Source organism: Chinchilla lanigera, unplaced genomic scaffold (genome assembly GCF_000276665.1).
Source record: "Chinchilla lanigera isolate Chin_1 unplaced genomic scaffold, ChiLan1.0 scaffold00031, whole genome shotgun sequence".
NCBI lineage: Eukaryota > Metazoa > Chordata > Mammalia > Rodentia > Chinchillidae > Chinchilla > Chinchilla lanigera.
Genome location: NW_004955432.1, coordinates 23,786,456 through 23,801,454, shown reverse-complemented (window position 1 = coordinate 23,801,454; position 14,999 = coordinate 23,786,456). Strand labels below are relative to the sequence as shown.

Below are 14,999 nucleotides of genomic sequence, written 5' to 3'. Positions count from 1 at the left end.
GGATGGAAAATACAGAGAAAATAGACCAATTCCTAAATGCATATGAATTACCAAAGCTTAATGAAGAAGTCATAAAAATCCTGAATGACTCATTATCAGCCAGCAAAATTGAAAATGTAATAAAAAATTTGCTAACAAAGAAAAGCCCAGGTCCTGATGCACTCATTGCTGAATTCTATAAGAAATTTACAGAAAATTTAATGTCAATTCTTCTCAGGCTCTTTAATGACATTGAAAGGGAAGGAGTTCTCCCCATCTGATTTCTGGAGACAAGTATTACCCTGATACCAAAATCAGAGAAAGGCCCAACCAAAAAAGAGAACTACAGGCCAAAATCCCTGATGAATATAGAAGCAAAAATTCTCAATAAAACACTAGCAAACAGAATGCAGCAAATAATCAAGATTACGCACCATGACCAAGTGAGATTCATCCCAGAAATGCAGGGATGGTTCAATACATGAAAATCAATCAATGTAATACACCATATCAACAGAGCCAGAGACAAAAATCACATGATCATCTCAATAGATGCAGAAAAAGCTTTTGATAAAGTCCATCTCTCATTCATGATAAAACCCTATGGAAAATAGGAATAGATGGTCTTTACCTCAATCTGATCAAAGCCATCTATGACAAGCCAACGGCTATCATCATACTAAATGGGCAAACATTGAAAGTTTTCATCTTAAAATCAGGAACAAGACAAGGATGCCCACTGTCACCACTCCTATACAATATAGTTCTGGAAGTATTAGCCAGAGAAATTAGACAAGGGAGACAATTGAAAGGAATAAGAATAGGAAAGGAAGAAGTGAAATTATCATTGTTTGCTGATGACATGATATGCTACATAGAAGACCCCCAAAATTCCACCAAAAGGCTTATAGATTTAAATACCAAATTTAGTAGCATAGCTAAATACAAAGTCAGCACTCAAAAATCAATAGCATTCCTATGCACAAAAAACCGACTGAAAGAGAAATTAGTGAAACCATACCTTTCATAATTGCATGTAAAAAAATTAAATACTTAGGAAGCAATTTAACAAAGGAAGCATAAGATCTATAGAGAGAAAATTGTATTACTCTGAGAAAAGTGATCAAAGTGGATTTCAGAAAATGGAAAGATATTCCATTCTCATGGATGGGAAGAACTAACACTGTGAAAATGGCCATACTCTTATAATTGTTGTACAGATTCAATACAATCTCAGTTAAAATACGATCACAGATCTAGAGAAAATATTCCTAAAATTCATCTGGAACCAGAAGAGGCCTAGAATACCAAAAGCAATCCTGGGCAACAAAGGAAAGGCAAGAAGCATCACAATCCGTGACTTGAAATTATACTACAAAGCTACTCTCATAAAATCAGCATGGTACTGGCAGAAAAACAGACCTGAGGATCAATGGAACAGATTAGAAGATGCAGACACAGGTACAAACACGCTCAACCACCTTATGTTTGACAAAGGGGCAAAACATGTTCTCTGGAAGAAAGATAGCCTCTTTAATAAATGGTGCTGGAAAACTGGCTTTCCACATCCTGAAGAGTAAAATTAGACCCCAAATCTATCACCATGCAATAGGACAACGAATACTGCCAGCTGAAGGGCTTGTCTTGTCTTCTTATTTAACTGAGTTCTGTGTCCTGGGAGGTATTTTGTTGAATGGCTTAGACAAGGGTCCCTGAAAGAGAAAGCAGAAATGCCCAACTTTGATTTGGAATGGGCCTTGTATAAAACCAAAGGTGAGAAGATCTTATATATTGAGCACATATTCACTTTGCAAATAAAAATACTATATACTGGAAATAGAAACCCTATAATATGGTTTAATTTCTCTCAGGCCAAGCAAGATAATTGTTTTAATGTTTAGCAATGGCTTTATTAAGTGAATGCTTGAAAATATTCAACATGAACGTCACTTCACTTCACATTAATGTTTGCAGATACATTATTAACAATTTAAAAATATTTCAAATTAACATTGCATGTCTCTATCTGTTTTCATGAGAAACCACTTTGAAGATATCAATATGTAATACAAGAAGCATTGTTAATTTCCTGCCACTTTGTTTGTAACTCTGTATTGTCTGTACTGTTCTTTTGCTGTTTTGTAAAAGGTCTGTCTGTCAGTGTTTTCCTCCTTTTATTTTTAAAACAAAAAAAGTATTTCAAATTAACCAACTTGAAGCACAGACAGCTTATGAGGTGATGAGAAGACTGATCCTGCATGGTAGTGTGACCCATGCAAGGGCAGTAACAACCACCAAAATCTCCTGCATCGCAGCGAGCGCACAGCCCAGCTGAGTGCAAACGCCCACAAGGTAACCCATTCAGATTTCTTCACTGCTCTGAGTCCCGCTGTCGGTGCCTCGACTGGGACGCTCCAACCGCAGCTGCTTGCTCAGTTTCTTTCTGCGCTCTATGGCGCACAAACAGGGGTCTGCCTCTCCACTTGAAAGCCACGTCCTTCCTTCTGGGATGCCGGGCAACTTGATTTCGATTTTCGACGTGGCCAGTGCATCAGCAGAAGCACTCTCGCTGGAAACAAACCGGGTGGCCGCATTTTGGCAGCGTGCGCGACACCCGCAGTAGATGCCGCCGTTTCCAAGTACGAGAAGCCTTTTCTAGCCTCACTGCTGTCTTTCGAAGACTTTGCGCTCTCTGCAACTTCAGGGCGACGATGGTCGGGGCGCGAACAGATGAGGGTCTCTGAGGCTCACAGAGGCGACCGGAGGCCGAACCGCGGCCAGGCCGCTCGGCGGCGCCCGGCGCAGGAGCGGTCGCTTCAGCCCTCACCAGCGGCTCCGGGGCGGCAGCGAGGCCCTCCCCCGTGTCGCAGACTCAGAGATAAGATTCTGAGTATTTCAGTAGTTGAGAAATTCATTTGCATGCACACAAAAGTGGCGCACAAGTTTATTTGTCTTGTGACAGTGAATATAATTTTATATTTTTGTATTTGAGATATATGGCATATTAACTTGTTTCATTCCAAGTGTTGTGTTTATAGTTTGGGTAATTGGCCGCTAGGTGGCAGGGCGGTGGTATGAATAAAAGTCACAAGCCAAATGGCTATTCTGTAGGCACAGAGAATCAAGAGTCAACACGTGGGGTCCCGTCCAGCACAGTTTAAAAGCACAAACTGAGTATACACCATGTATTTTTGCAAGTGCTAGAAACGCAAAGATAAATATTACATGATCTCTGTCACCAAAGTGATGTTGGTCTCAAAGCCAGAAATATGGTTTTGTTTAGCATACTAAAAGATTGTGATTAATGCTATCACATTGTATAGGGTTTTTTTCAAAGTACAGTGGGAACATAAGAACTATTACAGTTAATTTCCACTATGATGACAATGCTTAGGCAAAAAACTCTTAGGTAAGGGAAAAAGAAAAGGTCTCTAAGGGGCTCATCTTCTTCTTTGAAAAATATTCTAAACTGAACATGGTTATGCATGTCTGTAATTGTAACATTTGGGAGGCTGAAGCAGGAGGATCACAGTGAGTTCAAGGCTGGTCTGAACTACATGGTGAGATCTTGTCTAAAAAATATATATATATATATATATATATATATATATTCGAATACTTGGGGCTGAGGATATGTCTAGTGGCAGAATGTGTATTCTCAGTGCCATCCCTCATTCCAAAAAATTCTAAAACTAAAAAGTATAATAATTACAGATACCCTGGAGATATAAAATTTGGGGAAAGTTTTTTATATACTAGAAATACCTCATATCTAATGCTTACTTCTGATCCAGTGTTCCTCAAACAGAAGTGACTGCACCTCCCAGTGAGCAGCTGGCAGTGCCCAGAGACAGTTCTGTTTGCTGTAACTGGGGAAAAGTCCTACCAGGAACAAGTGCTCGCAAGTCTAGGGAGCCACACAGGGGCCTGGAGCACACAGGCAGGGAGACATCCACAGAAGTGCGGTGTTTAGGAACAAGTTAGGGTTGGACTATGAAACTTAAAGTTTTTGTGTCAAGGTCAGGAAAAGTTGAGGCCTGATGCTTGAAAAGAAAGACCACAAAAGCACCTTGGACTAAAGACATTTGGGCAAGCCCATGCAGCATTACCTGCATATGTGACAGTTGGAGCTAGGACAAGAAAAACTTGATTTTACCTTGGCAAATAAGGGCTGGAGAATGTGGTCTCATGGCAGAGTCAGTGCTGTATAACATGGAGAAAAAAGGTTGGATGTCATAGCTGACATTTACTAGCTGCATGATTCATTATTTCTTTTTAAATTTTTATTCCTTTAAAATGGGGAAATGTTGGAAGAATTATAAATGTATGCCTAGAAGAGAAGGTTCTTAATAAATGATATTTAATGTTGTTGAGATATTGCTAGAATGCTAATAATGGCTCTCATCCCATGGTTATCTGTATACCCTTTTGGAAAATTATTCAAGATACAACTATATTTCATAATATTGAAAATAGAAAACTACAAACTGTGAGATGGGGAGAGGAAAAGTGAATGATAAAACACAAAACTTTTGCAAGACATCATTAGGAGAGTTATTGAAAGCTGAGTCAGAATCGCTGTGATCTCCGAACAGTATTTCTGTCTGGTAGGGAAGAGAGAGCTCCAATATTTCTGTGAGTTGGGGAGTGGGTTGGGCGAGCAGAGTATGCTGCTACACTTAGCTGAACACAGCCTGGTTAAACCCCATGCCCTGCTGCTGCTGCACCCCCATCATGCCTTCAGCAGGTTCTCAGTGCCCTGTGGTTATATGTGGTAGCCCAGTCTGTAGTCTTCTAGCTGACACCTCATACTTTCTGACCCTCTTTGTCCGGCCTCCAACAGCCCCTATTTGGGAGGGGGAGAGATACAGGAAATTGAACCCAGGGTTTCATACATACTAAGTTCTCTACTACTAAGCTATATACACAGCCCTATCTTATTTTAACTTGCAGTCCTTCCACCTCAGCCTCCCAAGTAGCTAGGGTTACAGGCATGAGTTACTCAGTGACTTTCAGGCCCACTGCTGAAACTGACTGTACAAGGAACAAGCCTTTCTGCCCAGGCATTAGTGGTAGATGGTTTTGTCATAGGCTCAAAAGCAAATGGAACTATAGCTGTGCTTATAGGAAAACAAGCTATTTTTGAAGTTGAACCCTGGTACCCAATTAGTGGTATGCTGCATGCACAAGTAAAAGAACCTTCATAGGTCTTGGGATTCCACCAGGGTTTCACATCTACCTGAATCCCAATTTCTCCAATAAAGAGAGCTGAGTCTGTGGGAGGATGAAGAATACTTGTCGGGAGACACACTCCCCATTCTGCCCTCTCCCTTTCTAAATCACACCTCACCGATGTGTGAGATTTATTGCCTGTAAGATTTACTGCCTGTAAATCTCACTGACTGCTTTTATTTCCAGTTATACCTAAATCTGTCTAATCTGTTTACTTTCACTACCTGTGCTGTTATCACTCTGGTACAAGTCATTCTCCTCACTCCTGGGTTGCTGCAATAATATCTTGGATGGTTTTCCCAAAATCTTCTTTGTGCCGTTTCCCCATTCTTTTAAACACAGAAGCTGGGATAATTTATGTACACACTTAGTTCATATCACTCCTCTACTCAAACTCTGTACTGACTTCCACTCTCAATCTGAATAAAAACTCCATATTCTGTCTACAACTAAAAGCCCCTGTGTGATTTAGACCCTCATCAACTCCCACACTTTTTTTTTCACTACCAGTCTTTTTCTCACTCAACTCCAGCCATAGTGGTCTCATCACCTGAGCACTTGAAACACAGTCTTGCCCAAGTATTTGGTGTTTGCTGCTTTCTCTGCTTTTCCCCTACATTTCATATGCTTCCTTCCTTCTTTCTTCACAGCCTTTTCTCAAGTGCCAGCATCATAAGCTACTCAGTCTAAAATTTTAACACCCATCTTTTAGTATGGTCTCTATTCCCTTCCTTTGCTTTAGTTTTTCTCCATAACATTTATTTCTCTCTAAATACTATACATTGTATGTGTTTATTCTGTTTATTGTCAATCTCTCCTCTCCAGAGAAACAGGGATTTTTGTCATGTTGTTAATTATCACACTGCTGGTATGTAGAGTAATTCTTGCTATACTTTGGTACTCAGCAAATATTTGTTCACTGAATTTTAAATGACTATCCGTTGAATGAAATCTGGTAATTTTATAACCATCCACACTGGGGAGGAATATTAGAGCATACATGAGAACTCATGAAATAATGCAAGGCTAATTTGACAAAAGGTTTACTTTCAAAGGTATTAACATTGGTCTGAATCCTTTGGAACTGTGGTCTCCAAATCTTTGGCACAGGACTTGGTTTTATGGAAGACAATTTTCCACAGGTTGGGGGAAGGGTTATGGAAAGTGTTTTAAGATGATTCAAGCACATTACGTTTATTGTGCATTTTATTTCTATTATTCTCTCATTATATATAATGAGGTAATTATGCAGCTCGCCATCATACAGATTCAGTGGGACCCCTGAGCCTATTTTGCTGCAGACAGTTCCATCCGGGGGTGATGGGAGACAGGGCCAGTGAAACGTGTTGTTCATATCTAGTGTACTCCACGCTCTCATTTTGGTTGCTGCCACTGTAGAAAACCCTGCTTCACAAATACAAGATGCTAAAAATGGAAGCAGCCTTTTCAGTCCTTTTGTAGTAATCTTAGGATATACTACCTTGACTTTAATCCAGAACATAGGGAGAGTTCAGGTTGTTTCAGACATGCTTTTAAGACCACCATCATTTGCTTTCTCAAGCAACTGATTCTGTTCTAGCATGAAGATAGTCAGCTTACTTGGTTTATTCACAAATAGGTTGCAGATCTATTCCATCCCAGCTCCAGGGTCTTTAGTTGTTGGGAAGTAATGCTCAGTCTTTTGAAAGCTGAGACAGGTGATCATATACCAGCTGGAGGAAAGAGGGCCCTCCCTCAGTCTTTCAAAGTCTCGGTAGAGTAATGTTTGAAATGTCAAAAATTGGCCAGGGATACAGCTGAGTGGCATAGTGCCTGCCTGGCAAGCAAGATCCTGAGTTGAATTCCGGTACCAAAAAGAAAGAAATGTCAAAATTCTGGGGTTCACTCATTGCCTACATTATTCCAGTTTGGTTTTCAATGTAGAACTTCATCTTCCAACTTGAACAAAGTTGTTCTTCCGGGGCTGGGGATTTAGCTCAGCGGCAAAAGCACCTGCCTGGCAAGCGCAAGGTCATGAGTTCGGTTCCCGGTACCGGAGAAAAACCAAAAAAAACCAAAAAAAAACAAAGTTGTTCTTCCAAGAAGTGATAAATTGATCTCATTGAGCATATTGAATATGTCACACAGGTAAGCAAGTTTTGTGGTCCATTTTTAAATGTGCTGCCAGTGGTGTTTGTTTTTCTAAAGGATATTCACCGACCTATAGAAATAGACATGAGTTAAGGACATGTACTTTAATGTACTTGATAATTTTAATCACATCCTACAAAATGTTAAATTCAGGTGACATTCTTTGACTGGCAAGCATTTCTGTATAGATGACATGGTAGGCATCCACTTACATTCATAAGCAACCTCTTTGACCTGAGTACTGAAACCAGAAAGTCATCCAAGCACGACAGGCACTTTATCCATGCATATACTAGCATAAAATGACCAGTTCATTTTTTTGGGGGGGTTGGTTTCCGGTATCTGGAATCGAACTCACGACCTTGTGCTTGCCAGGCAGGTGCTGTGCCGCTGAGCTAAATCCCTAGCCCCAGTTCATCTTTTGTAATATGTAATAATTCAAAGTCTTCAATAGTTCTGTAGCTGTGGTGTTGATTGGCAATAAATGTGAACATAATATATCTTCATTCTCATCCTCTTGAAAATCTATCAGGCAAAAATGAGCATTATTGCCTTGTTGTCAACACTGGTCAGTTTGTCTACCTGAGTTGCATACTATGGTGCCTCATTAATCCTAACAACTGTGCCTCAATTTCCTGTGCTATTTCGTGAATTCATCCAGGTACAGTGCTATTTGAAGGAGGAACATATGTGACAGATTGAGGAACATGGAACTACAGATTCTCCTAGAAGTTCACAATGCATATCCTTAGTAGCAGGTGGGACCAACTCTTCACCAATATAAAGGTCTTCTTAACTTTAGCAATGTGGTTAGTTATTGAGAATGGTGCACTCAGTGCAGATGAGTCTGACAAGGTTATGGCCTTCAGTAACTGCTTCTGTTCTGCTCTTCATACTCACATACTTTTTTCTTTTAAAAAATTCCAAAGGATTGCCTTTCCATTGAAGGTGTTTTTTTCTATGTGGTGAAGCAGTTCTGAAAGTTTTGTCACATATTATACGAAGCAGGCTTGGAGAATGTAAATCACCTATTGCAATGAACCCATAATTTAAATTTTTGTCTCAAATGGATAGAGTTTTCTTTTTGTTAAAAGTCTTAGCATTCTCTACTCTCTCTCACTGGGTTTTTTCCTCTCTTCAAAGAAGCTCATCTTGCCTAGGGTTAGCTAAGACACATCCACAGTGCAGAAAAGGGGCACAGATGGAAGCGGCACATAAAATAATGGACAGAACACATACAGAAGAAGTGAGTGTTCGATTCTTCCTTAAAGCCTGGTGTTTGCAGCTGTACAGTTAAAGTATTTCAACTTACTTGCTGCTTTAAAGCTTATTACCACATGCAGCTAAATTATTTGCCACTCACTAATAGGGTTTGATACGAGTTTGCAAGCAGTTGATTTATTACAGTCTCTGTGCGTACTTCTCAGCTCATATTAACCTGTACTTTCAGTCACACCTCATTACTAGCATCACCATCTCAGCTCCACTTCAGATCATCAGGCACTGAGTCCCATAAGGAGTGTACAACATAAATTCTGCACATGAGTGTTCACAGAACGCCTCATGCTCCTATGAGAATCTAATTCTGTCGCTAACCTGAGAGGAGGTGGTACTCAGGTAGTAATGAATGTGATAAGGAGTGGCTGTAAGTACAGGTGAAGATTCCCTTGCTTACCAACTGCTCACCTTCTGCTATGCAACTGAGTTCTTAACATATCACAGACTTTCACCAGTGCATGGTCTGGAGGGTGGGAACCTCTGCCTTAGAACCTTAACTGATGATTCTTATGCCTATAAAATGTAAGGGTTGCTTTATGGCTTGATGAAAAAAAGATATAATTGGAAAATGCAGCTTTCCTATATATCTGTTATGGAAGACAGGGCTGTATCTCTTAGACACTTAGGTAACACTATTAGTTTGTAGATTTTTTGGTTATTTTGGCTACTAATTGCTGAATAAAGTAAATACTCCAAATTTTGACAGAATCCAATAATATTTTTATGGCTTGTGATTCCATGGACAGTTTTTCTGCTCTATATGACATTGACCAGGAATAGTCAATGTGGCACCATTAGAGGCTTAGCCTCTAGACCTCAGCCAATGGTCTTCCCATACTTGTCCTTAAGTCATGGTAACCGGGGTTCAAGAAGGAATATTCAAAAAGCAAGGATTTCAAGAAACAAGAAGCAGAAGCTGTTAGGCTAGTTGAATACAAGGCCTAAGATAAGAAGAACATTAGTTGTACTGTATCCTATGATGCAAATTAAGTGCTGTCACAAGCTTAGCTGACAGAAGGTAGAAGAGTCATTCCACAGAGGTTTGGCTCATTGAGGGTTGCTGTATGAACTATCTGCTACCACTTTGGATACCTGTGGATACCTTTGGGACACAGAATCTCATGCTTTATGCCTACCTCTAATTTTAGTTACAGCTGTAGCATGGATTTCTGTGCAACTTTGGACTGACAGACTGTATTTCCCACCTCAAGTGAAATACCAATATTTTTTTCTGCTTTCTGCCCCATGTCCTTCTCTGATGCTGGAGAACCTTAAAAGAATGGATGAGCTAACTACCAGGACTACTTTAAGCCAATAGGATTGAAAAATGAGAGTGGATATTTCTGTCTCCTGACCTTAAAGAAGACAATTGCTAAAAGCATGATATGTGTCTCCCAGTAGATCTTAATCAATTGACCTCCTTTGGCTCACAGAACTTTCATAATGAACTCTTATACAGAATTTCCTTCTTTCTGATCACATTGTCCATGGTGCTTGGCTCTTAGGTCCTGAGATGACACCCAAACACTCTCTGATACTTCTCCTAAGAGAAACTAACTTTGAGAGGTATTTTCTCAGGTACTGGGAAAGATCCTTTCACATTCCATCTAAAGAATGAAACCCAAAGTTAGTACTTCTGGAAATAGTTGAACTTGTGACTACAAATTCTAATCTTACAGTTTCAGTGAAATGGCTTACAGCCTGAGGGCTGGACATGTGCTTCAATGTATAGGTTCATGCTCAAAAGCGTCAATGTTTAGTCTTTTGTAAACTGGAAGCCTAACCGGAGAAGGTGACTCATTCTGTGTTGGCTTTTCCTGCAAAGAAGTAGGACATTTCCAGATTTAGAAATTAATTAAATTTAATATTAAGTGTGAATGCAACCTTTGTTTTTGCAAAATGAATTTAACTCTTATTGGAAAGAATACTGTCACCTTAGGAAAAGTGACTATTGCAAATTTTTCTGTTTGGAAAAATAAAATATTTACTACTCAGAGGCTTTAAATGTAGTTTGTAATTAAGGTCTGGCACCTTGGATTCAGTAAATAATTTACTTGCTCAACTGGGAGAACAAGTTTTAATGCAAAGTTTGGAGGAGCTCCAAGGTGTGTATATTCACACCAGTAGTTGAGCTTATGTTTAAAAGATACTTAGTTGTTTTTACAATTTATGCCTCAGTGTCTTCAAAAAGAGTTTAATAGCTATTTACAATAGTACATAAAAGGTGAGTTAGTGAGCTATATTAGAACTAGAATAGAAGAAAGAGTAATAAGGGTATGGTAATAAAAAAAAAAAACACAGATATATACCCAATTACCACATTGCAGCTATGCTGGCTTTTGTCATATCTCCTCCACTTGAGATAAATTAAGAAAATACCTGCACGGGGCCAAATTAGCCCCAAAACATAATTTTGGATGAGTTCTGGCATGCAGAATAATGAAAACAATACAAAATTTCTGCTCAGTGTAGCACAACAATTGATCTGCTTGTAAACAATTCAAAGCAGTTATAACCAGATGCTCTATTCAGAAAAACAACCACAAAAACAAAATTTAAAAAGAAACTTGCCTTCTAATAACCATAGAGTACATAACTTCAAGCTGCTCACATACTCTCCAAGGACTATTAACACACTCCTGTTCGTTAAATGTTCACCAAGATAACTGAGGTAAATTTTATTGGCTTATTGTTTACAAGCCAGTTCAAGCTTTTGGGACATTCTCCAGAATAATTATTGCCATATTCAAGAAGTCGAGGAGCTGCATACTGCAGCTCAGGTTTGGGGCAATAATGACCTTGCAGAATTCATTGTTCAGACCACTCAAGGTTAAAAATACAATCACATTACTGGTTTATAACATAATCTTTGTCTTTCTGCACTACACATTTACATCAGTGTCTAACTCACCTGAAAGCAGAATTCTCAAAGGGGAAGAAAATCAAGAGATGGAGGGAAGGTTTAAGGGACAGCAAAAGGAATTAGGATGTGTTATGTACATGTACCAACTTCCCATAAGGAGTGTAGGCATTATATACTACATACATGTATTAATAAAGTAATATAAGACAAAGAATCAACTGAATCAAAAGAATTTTATTTTACTCTTCTGAAAGACTTTAACTCTTTTATCAGAAGTCTCCTTTTGATAAATTTAAGGATTTATCTAGGATGCTGTTCTAGTTGAAAAATAACTTGAATTCATTTTTATGGGTTTTTAAAAATATACTTAATAATTTGTCAATTATGTGGGAAGCTCCTGGTTAATATTTATAAGTCTGTAAGACTTTTCCAAATTCTGATTTATCTAAGTTCTACAATGTTTCCTTGATATTAATTTAAGAAGTTTGGTGTTACTTTTTTTTCTTTTATTTACTAATCCCAGCCCTCCAAATTAGCATTCCAACTACAGAACTTCACTGGTTCTACTATTTTAATAACAATAGCTTTAGTTAAATTATGTAACATTTGTAGGTCTGAATTGTTACCTGAAAGCACCTACCTCACACTGTGTTGAGGTTTAAGTAGGTTAATACACACATAAGAGCATATAACACTCATGAGCAACCTTTGAGCACCTGTTGCTGTTATGGTGAGAATGAATTACTATAATGGAATTCTATATGAGTATCTGTAACTACTCTGTGTCTACAAAGGGCGGGAGATCCTAATCCCTCACTTCTGCTTCTTTCAAGATCCAAAAAACTGGCCAAGAAGCTTAATTTTCATTACAACAATATTTTGTTGCATCAGTTTTATAAACCTTACAGTGCAATAGTTGTTACTTTCCTGAGGTAAATCAAAGGTATATTTCTCAAGATTTTTGATGCCTTCCTTAGCAGCATTTGATAGAGGATCTTTTACATATTTGTAATAGATAAAAATAAACCAGATTGCAAATCCTTTTTAAAAACTTAAACCTTGTATCAGCTTTTTGGTTGAAATTGTGTAGGGTGAGTTAAATTGCATTCTTTTAACCAATATGAGTGTATTTCTGTAAGTATAGTTCTGTTGAAATAAAGTTGTAAAAAGCAAAAAAAATATTCTGAATCAATTGAGAACAGACATGAAAAAGTAGCAGTACTGGAGGATGCCGAAACAATGCAGATGGCAGTCTGAGCTCTTGGAGCTTCCTTTAAGGTTAGTACTTGATTCCATACAGGCCGCCAGGGTCCAGGGCGTCTCTCCGAGGAAGTGGAAGCAGGCCTCATGTACCTCCACATGTGCAGGTGGGGTTTTGCAGACCTTCCAACAATGGGAGGGTGTACGGACATGCAAATCATTGGTGTTACCAGGAGATCACAGAAAAAGTTAAATTGAAACACACACAAAGTAATGTGTCCAATGTTTTTTCTCTGTTGAGTGCTTGTGTGTACATTTTTAATATCTTCCATGGCAGCATTCAGCCTGAGCAGTCCCAAATTTCCTCTGAGATACTACTCATTGTTTGGTTGTTTGCTTATTTTTTTGTATACTAATCACCAAGTTGCATAGATTTCTGAGTGGTCCATACATATCCTATTATTGCATTGTACTCATTTTGAGCAACATATTTTTTTATTATCTAATGGCAACACGCACCTAGACATATATTTTGTTTGACAAATACTGTAGCATATCAAAAGCAAATGAAGAACTGGGACCTTGGAGCTTAGTATTAACTACTTGGTCTGTAGGTAGAGTTCACTTATTTATTCCAGAAGTAACCAAGAAGTCAGAAGTTTGCCATATGGAACCCAGAAGTAACAAGGAATTCTGATCCTTTTTAATTTAAAAGGAGAGTGGCATAGAAGAAAGTGAAAGGTGTAGATGAAGGGTCATGTATGAACTTTGCCTTGTGACATCTTGGTTAGGAAATTGAACTCTATAGTCCAGCTCCCTGGATTCAAATCATGACTCTTCCATTGATTAGCTCTGTGACCTGGGAAAGTAAACCCTATTTTTCCACTAAGAAAAATAAAGATGATAATGTGAGTTCCTATATCCTATACTTCTGTGGTGAGACTTTAGAAAGATAATCCATATTTACTGAGCTGAAGGGTAGTTTCCAAAAGAAATGTCCATGTCCTAATACCTAAAACCTATTAATGTCATTTTATTTGGAGAAAGGACCTTTGTAGATAAAATGAAGGATCTTGAGATACGGTGGTCATCCTTAATTATCTAAGTGGGGCCTAAATGCAATGATACGTGTCTTAATAAAAATGAAGCAGAGAATATTTAGACAGCAAAGGAGGAGGAACACGTGACCACAACACAAGACTGGAGTGATATGGCCACAAGTAAAGGATACTAATAGCCATAAGTAGTGAAAATGGTAAATAATGGATTTTCCATTAAGTCTCTACAGGGAGCTTGGCCTAATAGGTATCTTGATATCTAACTTCTGGCTTCCAGAGCTATAAGAGAATAAATTTCTCTATTTTCAAGTTTGTGGTATGGCCACAAGAAACTAATACACCATACAAAATCATGTAAAATCGCTGACATGTAGCAAACAGTAAATATTAAGTGTTACTATTTTTTCCCTTGACCTAGAGAAATGTGGTCTAACGAATACTGTTTCTTTCCTGGTCTGCTCAATCAGTTAAACCTTTTCTCTCTGCATGAGGATTTACTTATAATTCAGAGTTGCTTAGAACAGAGGATTGATTCTTCCTTGGCACTTAGAAAGGGCAGAAATTTTTGTCAAACTCTCTAGTACCTTCTGTTAAGAAAGAAATGTTGATAGAGGTTTCTACATTTTGAGCAAAGGCTGGAAGAGTGCCCAGACAATGAAATTGCTATTTATAATGTGGACTTTGCAGACTTAGCCACCAGAGAAAGCCAGGCAGTTGGACTATAGAGCCCACATGTGCGTAAATATATTTTGTGTAACTTAGCCAATCTCAGGACCTCCTGGAGCTGCAGACAGAAGCAGATGGTCTTGGGGTGACTCCACAGCCTGTTTGCAGAAAGCTTCTTTTAGAAGTTTTCTCTTGAAATGGGAATTTCTACGTTATTTAGAATGACAGTGACCACAGAGTCTGGTTTGGATGAGCTACCTTGGTTGTACCAGCGTTTCAGGTAGTCTAGCACCCAACATCCTTGAAGATGTTCCAGTTAGATGACAACTTATGTGGTGATGATACATCAATTCAGTTTAATTTTTTAAAATTTATTTTTAAAATAAAAGAAGGAAAAAGTATTAACAAATAGACATCCGGGGGAGCGCCAGCCTTCGGGCTGGATAGCTTTCTGCCTGCTGGCTCCCGGAGGGTGGGCCCCCAGCGCACGGGGAGCCATGCGGCGGGCCGGCCGCCGCCGCCCAATTGGAATCTATCATGACCCAGAGAAACAGTGATACAATTGGCCCATCATGCACCGACTGCAGTTGCCC

The 14,999-nt window shown here is 38.8% G+C and overlaps 1 pseudogene; it reads right to left on the bottom strand.

Moving 5' to 3' along the window:
• Nucleotides 1-2,183: 2,183 nt before the first annotated feature.
• Nucleotides 2,184-14,999, bottom strand: part of LOC102006269 — a 13,938-nt pseudogene continuing 1,122 nt past the window's right edge.